Below are 14583 nucleotides of genomic sequence, written 5' to 3'. Positions count from 1 at the left end.
AAGTTATAGTATCACCTGATGCTCTAGACAATGATGTTTAAGAGTGGGAAAAGTAAAGGGCCCTGAATAAAAATAACATTTTCACACTTCACTCCAAGTAGTAATATACTGATAGACTGTGATACGGACTTATGTGTATTGCAATACCCAGAGCAACCACTAAGAAAACTATACAAAGAGATACACTAAAAAACAAAGAATTAATCCAAAGAGAATCTTAACAATCAACCCACAGAAGAGAGAAACAGAAAAATTAGACTTAGAGGAAACAAATTTAAATTCGGTAATAAAATGGCCAACTTAAGCCCTAACAGATCAGCAATTAATTACCTTAAGACTGGTTCTAATTACACCAATCAGAAGACAAAGATTGTGAGGGTGGCCTTTAAAAAAAACAACTCCCCAACTATACACTGTTCATCAAATTTGATGACATAGGTAGACTGAAAATACAAAGTATGGGAAAATATACACCATGCAATCATTAATTTGTAAAGAGTTAAGTTCCCACATTAATATCAAATATAACAGACTTCACAGCAAAGAAATTACCAGAGACAAAGAGGGATTATTTCCTCCTGTATTATTATTACATAATAATACAGGAATCACTGCACCAGGATGATATAACAATCCTAAATGTGAATGAACCAAATAACAATATGCGTGAAGCAAAAACATAGCACAGAAAGAGATTTTGAGAAAATTCATTATTACTGTTGAGGACCTCAACACTGCTCTCTCAGCAACTTAGAACTACAGAACAAAAATCAATAAGGATGTATAGTAGACCCGAACACCATAATCAAGCACCAGGATCTGACATATGTATCACTCCATCCAAAAACAACAGAATATGTTTGTTTTTCAAAGCAGCAGTGAAATACCAAGACCATATCCTGGTCCATAAAACATACCTCAACAAATTTAAAAGAATTAGTAAAGAGTATATTCTTTAACTATAATTAAAGCAGACCAGACATCAAAAACAGAGACAACAGGGACACTTAGACTCTGAAATTTAACAGAGTACTAAACGATGGGTCAAACAGGAAGTTGTTTCAAAGGAAATAATTAAAAAATACATTGCACTGAATGAAAATGAAATAAAACATATCAGCCTGTGGGGTGCCACTAATGCCATGAAGAGGAAACTGATAGCACTGAATACATCATACATACAAAAGTGTTTCAAATCAGTAACTGAAATTTATACCTAAAAAACTTGAAAAGTAGAACAAACCCAAAAGAAGCAAATGGACAGAAATAATAAAGAGTAAGGACCAATGTAGTTCATACAGAAAAATAGTTAAAGGAATAAAATGCTGGTTCTCTATGAAGTAAAAGAAACTTGACTAATCTCTTGTAAGAATGACACAAATTAGAGCAAAAGTACAGATTATCAAGATCAGGAATGAAATGGGATATCACTACAGATCCTGTAGCCGTCAGAATGGTGATGAGGGAGCGCTGTGAGCAATTTTACTATTGGTCCTGAATTCCGTATCTCTGAAGCAGTGGACCAGTTCCTTAGAGACCACATCCCCGAGTTCTAGATCAAATCGATAATCTGAGTGTTTACATAACCGCTATACAAATGAATTCATAATATTCCTTTTATACATGGTTGTGTTCTGTTTGCTAATTTTGAGGATTTTTGCATGTGTTTTCATGAGAGATACTGGTCTGTCCTTTTATACTTTGACATTTTCTTTGCTTTTGTTATTAGGGAGTACTGGCCTCATGAAATAAGTTTAGAAATGTTCCTTCCTCTTTTCTGGGAGAGACTGTATAACATTGGTATTAATAATCCTTCTTCAAATGTTTGGTAAAATACTCCAGTGAAACCATCTGGGCCTGGAGATTTCTTTTCTAGGAAATTTTAAGATCTACTATTGCTCTTGTACTGAGTAACTTTTCAGATCAATAAGTACTTCAATAATTGTGCATAAACCCAAAACTCTACCAAAAAAGACAAAAAAAGAATGCTTAGGCCTCATAAGCACCACATTTCCAATAAAGTGCAGCCCTTCACTGTATCTCCCAGGGCTAGAGCCGAAAGCCACAAGGGAAGTTTGTGTGGTGGTGTGTTTTAGGCAACCAGAACAAAGATAAAATGGCCTTTCCTTCAACTGTGGTGCTGCTTCTGTTCCATATGGGAACAACAACAACAAAAACCTCCAATCGTCTTATTTTTTTAAAATGGTAGAAAGATGGGACACAATTTTTTTTTCTATTAAATCCACATAATATGGTTGGCCCAGCTGAGCACAGAATGAAGGGTCTATCTTTTCAGTCTGTGAAGGAAGATTCTGGTTTCCTCAGCAAACCACTACTTACTCACTCTTGGGTCTCCTGGAAGGGATAGGGTTTTGCAATCAGCACTATCCCCTCTCTGGTCTCCTGGCTCCATTCCAGAAGGAAGCAGACTGAAGTGTGATGGGAACTCTCAGAATAATCAGTCCAAGAAGAAAAGAGGCAGCACAAGTGGACAGGACTCAGGAAGGCAGCAGCCCTGTTTTCTGTGTACATGCCTGAAAGCCAAGCATGTAACTCATTTATTCTGTCCATAGGACAGATATTTGTCACCCTTGAAACTGGTAATAATATCTACCATTTGGTTTTCTTGTTTTTGTTGTTGTTTTAGAAATAAATGACACAACATGTAGAATGTTCAGGGTACGAGATAATCAAATATTAGAAACTCTGCATTCCCAACTTCCGCTCTTCTAGAACAACTTCTAAAATAAAAACATTAGGGGTTTTTACCCCCTTTCATAAAACATCAAGATCCCTGAAATAGGACACATTGTTCTAACATATATGTCCACTCCCCAACACAGGGATTCTAGAAAATCATACAATTTTAATACATAGCTTGCCTTGAAAAAATGGAAATAAAAGATGAACAAAACACAAAACAAAAATCTGGGGGCTGATGTTAACATTTTCTTAGACCAAAATACAATAAAATTACAAATAAGAAAAACCATAAGAAAAAGCCTCTTATATTTAGAAAACTAAAACAAAATTCTATTCACGTGTTAAGAAATGAAATCATAGAAACCTATGTTTGTAATAGAATAATACTGAACTCAATATATATCATAAATAGAGAACGATTAAAATGTTAAAGGAAAATCAATAGCCAAGATGCCGTTATTTGACACTAATATTGGAAGTAAAGAGCATTTCACTCAGAAAGTTGGAAAAATAACAGGTAAATGCTCAAGGAAAAAGAAAATAAAGAACAAGAAAGTGTTTAGTAGTAGAAACTAAATGAAACAGGAAGAAAAAAACTTTAGTGTATTCAAGTTGTCCAGAAAACCAGAACCAATCGGTGGGGGGGGGGGGTTGTTGATTAAGGAACTGGGTCATATAATAAAGGGGCGGACAGGTCTGAACCTGCGGGACAAGCCGGCAGCTGAGAAGCCAGTGAAGAGGATGCTTTGGAGCACAAATAAACAACAAAATATAGAGATAAACTCAGACACAAAGAACCAACTCATGTTTCCCAGAGGGGAGAATAGGTTTAAAAAAAAAAAAAAAAAAAAAGAAAGAAATTCTGCTGTAAGGATGCTTGCCAGCTTATCTGGAAAACCTCAGTTTTTGTTGTTATGGCCTTGAACTCACTGGATGAGGCTTAACCACACTCTTAATCTCTACTTAAAGTCTACCAGTGGTAGGTGCTAACTACACCTATGAAATACCTTCCCAGAAGTATCTAGATTTGTGTTTGATTAAATAAGTAGGTACTGTAGTCTAGCCAACTTAACACATAGAATTATCCATCAGAGCCCACCCTTTGTCAACTTGACACATACATACATCTCCTTAAACCATACTTAATCTCCAAATAAAGTAACAACAAAGTTACTTCTGCCTAAAGTGATACAACTCTGTAGGGAAGTGGCAGTTCATTTTTGGTCCTACAGAGTTCATTGGACATGTAGGTATAGTTGGTATTTATGTCTACATTCTTCCACTACCCATTCTGTATTCTCTTTGCCCTCAGTAAGCCCCTCAACTCATGGTTCTTTGCCAGATGAAGTGTCTCAAACTTTCATTTTTTTTTTAATTTTATTTATTTATTTGACAGGGAGCAATCACAAGTAGGCAGAGAGGCAGGCAGAGAGAGAGGGGGAACCAGGCTCCCCGCCGAGCAGAAAGCCCAATGCGGACCTTGATTCCAGGACCCCGAGATCATGACCTGAGCCGAAGGCAGAGGCCTAACCCACTGAGCCACCCAGGCACCCTCAAACTTTCATTTCTGAATGGGCCATTAGTGGTTCTGCCTGAATTGTAATTTTCCATTTACTTTTTAATTCTTTTTTTTTTTTACAGATTTTATTTATTTATTTGACAGAGAGAGAGATTACAAGTAGGCAGAGAGGCAGGCAGAGAGAGAGAGAGGGCTGAAGCAGGCTTCCTGCTGAGCAGAGAGCCTGGTGTGGGGCTTGATTCCAGGACCCTGAGATCATGACCTTAAGCCAAAGGCAGAGGCTTAACCACTGAGCCACCCAGGCGCCCCTTCCACTGACTTTAATCCCAGGACCTGAGCGATGTCCTAGGGTATTTCCTGTGTTGTAGATACTCTCTTCCTTAACTCCACTGTGTAGTGGCAGCCCAGTTTCTCCTAAATAATTAGGATGAGTCACCCCAGCAACTACAGTGATCTTTTTTGCCTATTGAGAGGCATGAGGATCTGAAAGTGGCTGGGGGAGAAGGAGTCTCAATTTCCAGGTCAACAGAATTACTGCTGTCTCCTGGTGGAAGCAAAATTTTTGCTAGGGGATCTCTATGGCTAATAGTGAGTAGAACTGCTCCCTTTTCCACCCCTTGATTCCCTCCTGACTGGGGAAAACAACACTATATACTGAAGGCAGATTTAGAGCATATACCACTGCTTGGAGTATACTGCACGAGCCATGCAAGTGCTGCCACCTAGGCCGGCACTGGAAAGGAATTTCCAAAAGGCCAGTTCACTTCAGGCAACTATTCAGGATTGTGGGGAAATGGCAAGACCAATGAATTTCATGTGTTAACCCATTCACACTCATTTGCTGTGAAGTGAGTTCTTTGACCAGAACCAATGCTGTATGGAATACCACGAGGGTAGGGAAGACATTCTGTAAATCCACATATGATAGTTTTGGTGAAAGCAATGCCTGCAGTAAAGACAAAACCCTATCTAATAGACTAAGTGTCTATTCTAGTAGAAACAAAGCACCAATCCCTCCATGACAGGAGACAGGTTTTGCAGTCCTTTGTATTCCACAGGACTATGTTACTGCTTTGTATGAGTAACTCTATGGGCTCTCAGGGAACTGAAACCTACTTCTCATTAATATGGCACCGTACCTAGTCTCTGTGATAAGGAGGGTTGACAAAACAGTATAGAGAACTTGCCAATATGCCACTTGAGGTCCTGATGGCTTCAAATATCAAAGCACATAATGCTGGATTTTATTCAAAGAAATTATGGCTAAAAACTTCCCAAATCTAGGGAAAGAAATGGACAACCAAATCCAGTAAGCTTAACAGAATCAAGTTAGAGGAATCCAAAGAAGTTCACACCAAGAAGCATTATAATCACGCTGTCAAAAGCTGAAGACAAAGAATTATAAAAGCAACAAGAAAATAATGACTTCATGTATAGGGTCCCCCATAAGATTTTGAGCAGATTTCTCAGTGGAAACCTTGCAGGCCGGAAGGCAGTAGGACAATATACTCAATGTACTAAAAGAAAAAACCTGACAACCCAGAACACTGTATGTGGCAAAACTATCCTTCAAAAGCAAAGGAGACAGAAGCATTTTCCCATATAAACAAAAGCTGAAGTTGTTCATTCACCACTAGACCTTTCTTACAAGAAATGCTAAAGGAAATTCTTCAAGTTGAAATGAAAGCATATGAGACAGCAACAGGAGAGCAAATGAAAGTAATATACTTGCTCGTCGAGATAAATATGCAGAAAAATACAGACTACTGAAAATACTGTAATGGTGAGAAAATAAATTCTAATGTAGAATAGATAAAAATATATAAATGTGTTAAGCAATTCACAGTGTAAATAAAAAGATTGTAAATTCTGACATCAATAACATGAACTATGTAGGAAGAGAAGTAAAGGTATAAAGCTTTTCCATTCAACTCCTTTCTATCACAGCTAAACCTAGAGGTTAAGATGGTAGAGTGGAGGAACCCTGAGCTTGCCTTGTCCCTCAAACACAGTTAGATCAATGGGTAACTATTTTGAAAAACTAGGAATATAATCAGGATTAAGAAAACAACCAGCACAACTGGAGGGAGAGAACGGGGAAGATGAGGTTCAAGGAGTGGTGAGCTGGGGGAGAGGAAAATTACAAGACAGCGAAAGGGAGGGAACCTTTTTCGTGGAGAAAGTCAGGGAGAGAGGAGGAGAGAGTGAAGCACATAGGGTCTGCACAATAAGCCACAGTGAGGGGATCATCTGGGTCACAGGGGAGAAGCTCCCCTTCCTGGAGTACATTTGGAAGAGTGTAATGTGCTTCTCCAAAAACAAAAGGTCAGCTGGGAGCCACCGAGTGGAGTTTAATAGCGGGGAAAGAGGTGCGCAGACATCCAATACCCGAGTTGCAGCTTTTCGCTATGAGCCGCAACAGATTTAAGCCACCATGTGCCCGCCAAGCGGCTGCTTTTCTGGGACAGAACTGAATAGAGAGCAGTGACACACAGATTGCAGATAACCCGGCTGCAGCGTTTCACCGTGTGCCACAACAGACTCAAGCTGCTGCGTGACTGCTCTTCCGGGACAGAACAGAGTAGGGGACTGAGGCGCCTGGCAGATAACCTGGTTGCAGCTTTTTGCTGTGAATAGACAGTAGCCACCACGTGCACACTGTGCAGCCACTTTTCTGGGACAGGATGGTGCTGGGTAAGCTGCAAGCCTCTCCAGAGGAGGAGGGGAGTGGATCCATACATTGCCAGGCACTTTAAAATTTGGAGTTTTGAATCCTAGCCACTGGCCAGAGATAAAATACCGCAGATCCCGTGGTTCCAGATGTGCTGATGGCCCGGGTACAGACAGGTTAAGGGCAGACATCTGACAAAAGCCCAGGACATAAGAGACTATTTGCTTTTCTCTGAGGGCCTCGAATTGCCCTCCCAGGGACAAGAAGGTGGGAGTGACATCATCTTCCTCCTTCACCACCTCTCCTTCCACCTGCCCACCAGCACCGACTTGAGAGAGAAGCACAGTACTTCCAGGGGAGGCTGGACTCGCTTACCCCAACCCCCTCCCACTCCCCTGACAGGGTCAGCTTTACAAGGGCAAGACTGTTTGTGAGCCAGCCCAGAAGAACTCTCCCTCAGAAGACCAACACAGGCCCCTGGCATGTACCAAGTCTACTGATGAAAGAGTGCTACACAGCGCCAGCTTCAGTTTTAGTGGAAATCAGACCAGGCTTTCTTTCTTTTTCTTAAATTTTTCATTTTTCAAAATGTCTTTTTAAAAAATCTTTTCTTTTATATAAATGTTTTTTCTTTTTTCCTCTTTTTTTGGGTATCAGGCTTATAATTTCTTGTTCACTTCTTGATTTGTTTCCTTCTCTTATTATTTGAATAGGCTTTTGATTTTTCTTCTTCCCTTACTCATTCACCTTCTTTCTTATTCTTTAGAATCAGGCTTATAGTTTTTTTGTTTCTTTGCTTTTTTGTTCCTTTCCCTTTTCTCTTGTCTTGGATCATGCTTTTTTCTTTTCCAAGCTTAACAAATAAAGCAAACCTAAAGGTCTAAACACTCCCCAGGGAAGGAGGAACTCTGTAGAGGATGGACCAGTGGGAAAGAGTAGCCAAAATCCATCAGCCAACTGTTTCTGGCACCAGAAAGAGTTCCTGAAGTGCCAGGCCCTGGACAGTGTATGATATATATAAATTATATATAAATATATATATATATTATATATATATATTTAATATAGCATACTTTCAGGTGCAGGAACCATAATAAGCTTTCATAACATGCAAAATATAGAAACTTAGCCAAAATGACAGGAAGGAGGAATTCTCCCCAAAACAAAGGTCAGGAAGCTATCACAGCCACGGACTTTCTCAAAGCAGGTATAAGCAATATATCTGGGAAAAAACTTAGATCAACAGTTAAAAGACTACTAACTAGACTCAAAAAAAGCATAGAAGACAGCAGAGAAACACTTGCTGCAGAGATAAATGACCTAAAAACTACTCAGGCTGAAGTAAAAACTGCTATAACTGAGATGTAAAGCAAACTGGTTATAATTACTATGAAGACTGGAGAAGCAGAGGAGATGACAGATGACATAGAAGAAAAAACTATGGAAAATAATGAAGCTGAAAAGAGGAGGGAAATAAAACTCTTAGATCCCTAAGGTAGACTTAGGGAACTCAGCAATTCCATAAACCAAAATGGTATCTGTATCATAGGAGTCCCAGAAGAGAAAGAGTGGGAGAAAGGGGCAGAAGGTTTACTTGAACAAATTATAGCTGAGAACTTCCCTAATCCAGGGAAGGAAATAAGCATTCAAATCCAAGAGGCACAGAGAACTCCCTCAAAGTCAACAAAACAGGCTAACACCATGACATATTGTAGTGAAACTTGCAAAATGCAGTGAATTTCAGAGAATTCTGAAAGCAGCTTAGGAGAAAAAAAAATTCTTAACTTGCAAGAGTAGGCACAAAAGGCTGGAAGGAGTTCTGTCCACAGAGACCTGGCAGGTCAGAAAGGCCTGGCATGATATATTCACCATGCTAAGTGGGAAAAATATACAGCCATCAATACTTTATCTATAAGGCTGTCATTTACAATAGAAGGAGAGATAAGAGTTTCCAGGACAAACAAAAACTAAAGGAATTTGTGAACACTAAACCAGCCCTGCAAGAATATTAAAAGGGACCCTTTGAGCAGAGAGAGAGATGAAAAATAACAAAGACTAGAAAGGAATGGAGACAATCTACAGGAACATTTACAGGTAATACAGTGGTACTAAATTCATATCTTTCAGTAATGACTCTGAATGTTAATGGACTAACTGATCCAATCAAAAGTACAAGAATGGATTTAAAAAAAAAAAAAAGACCCATAGGTAATTTGCCAATGAGAGACTCATTTTAGATACTGAAGACATCTCCAGATTGAAAGTGAGGGGGTGGAGAAACAATCATTTCAATGGATATCAAAAGAAAGCTGGAGTGCTCATCATTATATCAGACAAATTAGATTTTAAACCAAAGATAAGAGATGGAAAAGGACACTATATCATATTAAAAGGGTCTATCCCTTTTAATAAGACCTAACAATTGTATATACTTATGCCCCTCACTTGGGAGCAGCCTAATGTGTAAACTACTAATAATAAAATTAAAGAAACTCATTGATTATAATAATACAATAATAATAGGGGACTTTAATACCCCGCTCACAGTAATGGACAGATCATCGAAGCAGAAGATCACAATAAGGAAACAAAGGTTTTGAATGACACACTGGACAAGATGGACTTCACAGACATATACAGGGCATTTCATCTTAAAACATCAGAATACACATTTTTCTTGAGTGCACATGGAACATTCTCCAGAACAGATCACATACTATGTCATAAATAAGGTCTCAACCAGTACAAAAAGACTGAAATTATACCATGCATATTTTCAGACCACAATTCATTAAGTTTTGAAGTCAACCACAAGAAAAAATTTGGAAGGGCCACAACTACATGGAGGTTGAAAAGTATCCTACTAAATGAATGGGTCAATCAGGAAATTAAAGAATAATTTAAAAACATACTATGGAAAATAGTGTGGTGGTTCCTCAAAAAAATTAAAAATAGATTTTCCACATTATCCCTTAATTCTACTTCCCATTGTATACCCCAAATAACAGAAATTAGAGACTTGAAGAATCATTTGTTCACTCATGTTCACAGCAGAATTACTTGCTACAGCCAAAAGGCAGAAGAAACCCAAGTGCCCATTGATAGATTAATTGATAAATAAAATATGGTACACATAGAATGAATTAATATTCTTTTAAAAATAGTGTTATATTTGATTCTAATATTCAAAAAATAAAAATACTACATGTATTAACCTTGAGGCATTAGGTTAAGTAAAGTAAGCCTGTTGCAAAAGGACATATACTATTATTATTCCACTTAATATAAAGTACATAGAGTAATTAAAGTCATAGGAACAAAAAATAGGATAAATTCGGTTATGATCCCAGCATCCTGGGATCGAGTCCCACATCGGGCTCCTTGCTCAGTGGGGAGCCTGCTTCTCCCTCTGCCTCTGCCTGCCACTCTGTCTGCCTGTGCTCACTCTCTCTGACAAATAAATAAGTAATCTTAAATTTAAAAAAAATAGGATAAATTCATAGAGACAAAAACCAGGCAAAATTGGGGGTGGGGAAAATGTGGAATTATTGCTTAATAATTACAGATTTTCAGTTTTGCAAGAAAAAGTTCTGTGGATGATGGTAGTAATAGTAGCATAGCAATGTGAATATACTTAATGCCACTGACTTGTGCTTTTAAAAATAGTTAAAATGGTAAGTTTTATGTGTATTTTTACCAGAATTTTTTAAGACATATACACATAAAGAAAAACTAAAGAAGTTCATCACTAGTAGGTCTGCTCAACACAAAATGTTATAAAAGATAAACAGAATTGGCAATCCTATAACTAGATGGACCAAGAAAAAGAGACAAGGCTCAAATTAATAAATTCAGATATGAATGTGGAGACATTAACTTTCCATAAAAGAAAAAGAATCATAGGAGAATCCTATGAACAGTTTTATGCCAACAAGCTGTATAACCTAGATGAAATCAACAACTTCCTACAAACAGAATACTAAAACTGACTCAAAGAAATAAAAATCTGAACAGACCTACATCAAGTAAAGGGATGCAATCTGTAGTAAAAAAAAAAAAAAAAAAAAAAAAGAAGAAGAAAAGCTCAGAACTAAAGGGCTTTACTAATAATTCTACCAAACATTTAAAGAATTATCACCAATCCTCAAACTCTTCCAAAAAATACAAGAGGGAACATTCCATAATATCAATATTACATTGGCATCAAAGCCACATAAAGATACCACAAAAAACAAATATCATTTCCCTATCCCTCACACACAGATGCAAATATCCTCAAAAAGATACCTGTTAACCAAATCTAGTAGCATCTTAAGTGGATTATCCATCACGATGAATTGAGATTTATCACAGGAATGGAAAGATGTTTCAAGATCTGAAGATTAATCAGTATAACATATGACATTAATAGAATGAAGGAAATAACAAACATGGCTTTTCCCTTTTGTGGCCATTGCTGAAATGCCAGTAGCCAAAATGAAATTCAATCCTTTTGTGACTTCGGATCAGAGCAAGAACTGTAATAGGCATTTCAATGCACCCTCCCATATTTGCAGGAAGACTATGCCTTCCCCTCTTTCCATAGAGCTGAGACAGAAGTACAACATTTCTTATTATGTTAAGTTAGTCACCATACAGGAAGTACATATGATCCATGCCCATCTGAAAGGATGATGAAGTACAGGTTGTATGAGGACACTATAGAGATCAGCAAATTGGCAAAGTAGTCAAAGTTTACAAGAAGAAATACATCATATACATTGAACAAGTACAGTGAGAGAAAGCCAATAGCACAACCATCCATGTGGGCATTCACCCTCACAAGGTGGTTACCACTAGACTAAAACTAGACAAAGACCACAAAAATAAAGCCATATCTCACTGTAGGAAAGGAAAGGGACAAATATAAGGAAGAAACAATTGAGAGGATGCAGGAATAAAGTAATCATATACAGGACTTTAAATAAAAACTGTTAAAATGAAGAAGACATAATTATCTCAGTAGATGCAAAAAATTTAATGAAATCTATCATTCTTTTATATATGGAAAATGTATATCTACATATACACATAATATAGGAAAAAGATAATCTAACTAGGAACAGAAGGTAATGTCCTAAATGAGCTGAAGAGTACAAAAACCCCCCAGCTAACATTATACTCAATGGTGAAAGGATGAATGCTTGCTTTCGCCTCTTCTATTCAGCCTTGTACTGGGAGTTCTAGCCAAAGTAATTAGGCATGAAAAAGACATAAAATACATCCAAATTGGAAATGAAGAAGTACAGTTATCTGTTTGCAGTTGACATGATCCTATATACAGAAAAGCATAAAGAAGTCACAAAACACTATCTGAGCAAATTAACAATTTCAGCAAAGTTGCAAGATATTAGATCACACAAAAATCAGTTGTTTTCTATAATCTAGCAGTGACCCAATCAGAAAATAAAATTTAGGGAAACAAATCCACTTACAACAGCATCTAAAAGAATACAATGGAATATAAGCCATCAGAAAGGATGCATATCTACCATTTGTATTGACATGGATGGAACTGGAGGGGTTTTGCTAAGTGAAATAAGACAAGCAGAGAAAGACAATTACCATATTATTTCACTCATATGTGGAACATAAGGAATACTGTGAAGGACCACAGGGGAAGAGAGGGAATACTGAAGGGGAAGAAATCAGAAAGGGAGACAAACCAAGAGAGACTTGGGACTTCAGGAAACACACTGAGGGTGATGGAAAGGAGGGAGCGAGGGGTTGGGGTAACTGGGTGATGGATATTAAGAAGGGCACGTGCTGTGATGAGCACTTGGTGTTAATACGCAACTAATGAATCACTACACACTACATCAAAACTAATGATGTACTACTATTTGTTGGCTAACTGGACATAATAAAAAAATAGAAGAATAAAATACTTAGGAATAAATTTAACCAAGGAGATGTCAGACTCGTACACTGTAAACTACAAACTACCAGTGGCTGAATGGATAAGCAAAATGTTGGAGTATTTATCCAATCCTATGTCTTTCAACCATAACAGGAACTAAACAAGGAGTGACATCAAGATGGCAGATGAGGCAGTCACAAACCTATCCTTATACAAAACAATAATATAACAACTACCCACAAATAAAAATAGATCTGAAAAGTGCCAGAATAAAATTAAGAAGCTGAAGCACCCCAGTGGAGCACAAAATCCATGGGTGCACACAGAGCAAAGTGAAGAAAGCATTCTACCTGTGTCACTCCATCCCCTAGCCCAGCAGTTTGGTGACCAGTGTGATCTGAAACCCTCCTCTACAGGCCAAAGGACAGCAGGAGGACCCCAACAGCCTTCATCACTGAGGACACCAGCAGCCCTTGCCATTCACCACCAGGGACTAGTATAGACTTCACTATATATATGCGGACCTTAACCAACACAACTGCCCAGGGTTCAGGCCACTGTGCTCCTCAGGAGCAGAAGCCAATGCTGTGAATCCCCCCTCACCCTACAATTACCATGCATTCCCATGCCCCACACCCTGTCACTATCTAATGTGGGTCCATGCCATAGATCCTGATGCCAAAAGAGATCCCTTAAACTGCAACCTCCTTATGCAGAGGAAAGGGAGAGCAGAATCCCAGCAGCCTTCACTACTCCCATGGAAACCTTCAGTCTTTGATGATGCTGACGGAACAAAGCTGCCCATATTCAATACCACTGTGCCCCCTGAGAGCCAGAGGGGGGCTCACTATTGTGCCACCCTTAAGCTGGAGCTGCCACACCCAACTCAGTCAGAGCCGTCATACCCACCCGTATGTGAAAATCTTTCCCAAAGCCAGTCCACAAAGCCTAGAAGAGGAGACTGCTCCTTCAAATGTATAGACATCAACATGAGGCTATAAGAAACATTAACAAAAAAACAGGGAAATATGATACCACCAAAGGAACAAATTTGTAGTAAGTAACCTGAAAGAAGTAGGTTATCTATGAACCACCTGCAAATACTTAAGTTTTTAAAAGAATCTCAGCAAGAAAGGGGCCAAGATAGTGACATAGGAAGACCCTGAATTCACTTCCTCCATGGACACACCAAATCTACACCTATCTATAAAGTAATTACTTTCGAAAAACTGAGGCCTTACTGAACAGCCTCTTCACAACAGAAGACAGAAAGACCATACAGAGAATGGCAGCTGTGAAAGTAAAAACTACCATGGGGAAGGACGGTGCTGAGGGACCATGAGCTGACTTGTCTTCCTTGAACTTCCTTGTCTTCCCCACAATTTGAAAGAGCAACTAGAATATAAAAGGTCCAACCCTAGAACTCTATTAAATGGTATGAGAGCTGCTGGAACCTTCTCCAGGATAGGAAGGCTGCCAAGCACTACCATTTAGATTCTCCTTTCTACCTTGATATATGGATGGGAGCAGGGTCTGGGTCTTCTAGCTAACCTACGCTTTAACTAGCCCTGGGCCCTTAACTTACACAAGCCTCAGCCATCCCAACAAGGTGGCCCCAGCAGAGCACACAATGGTATATTCCTGGTTAGTGCTCATTACAGCTCAAGCCATCCTGCCAAGGTGACACAGGGGTGAGGCATCCTGGAACACTCCAGGCCCAGACCACTTTGGCTTCAGTTGCCCTGCAAGGGCACCCCCAGATCTCCACACCTATGCCAGCCACTGCTCCAG

General features: G+C 38.8%; 1 pseudogene; it reads left to right on the top strand.

Annotated features, from left to right (window-relative positions):
* Nucleotides 1-11369: 11369 nt before the first annotated feature.
* Nucleotides 11370-11833, top strand: LOC116873089 (annotated as a pseudogene).
* Nucleotides 11834-14583: the final 2750 nt, after the last annotated feature.

The sequence above is a fragment of the Lontra canadensis genome, unplaced genomic scaffold (assembly GCF_010015895.1).
Source record: "Lontra canadensis isolate GAN:19392208 unplaced genomic scaffold, GSC_riverotter_1.0 scaffold31, whole genome shotgun sequence".
Lineage (NCBI taxonomy): Eukaryota > Metazoa > Chordata > Mammalia > Carnivora > Mustelidae > Lontra > Lontra canadensis.
The sequence above is the reverse complement of the archived record's forward strand: the minus strand, read 5'-3'. Positions and strand labels throughout refer to the sequence as shown.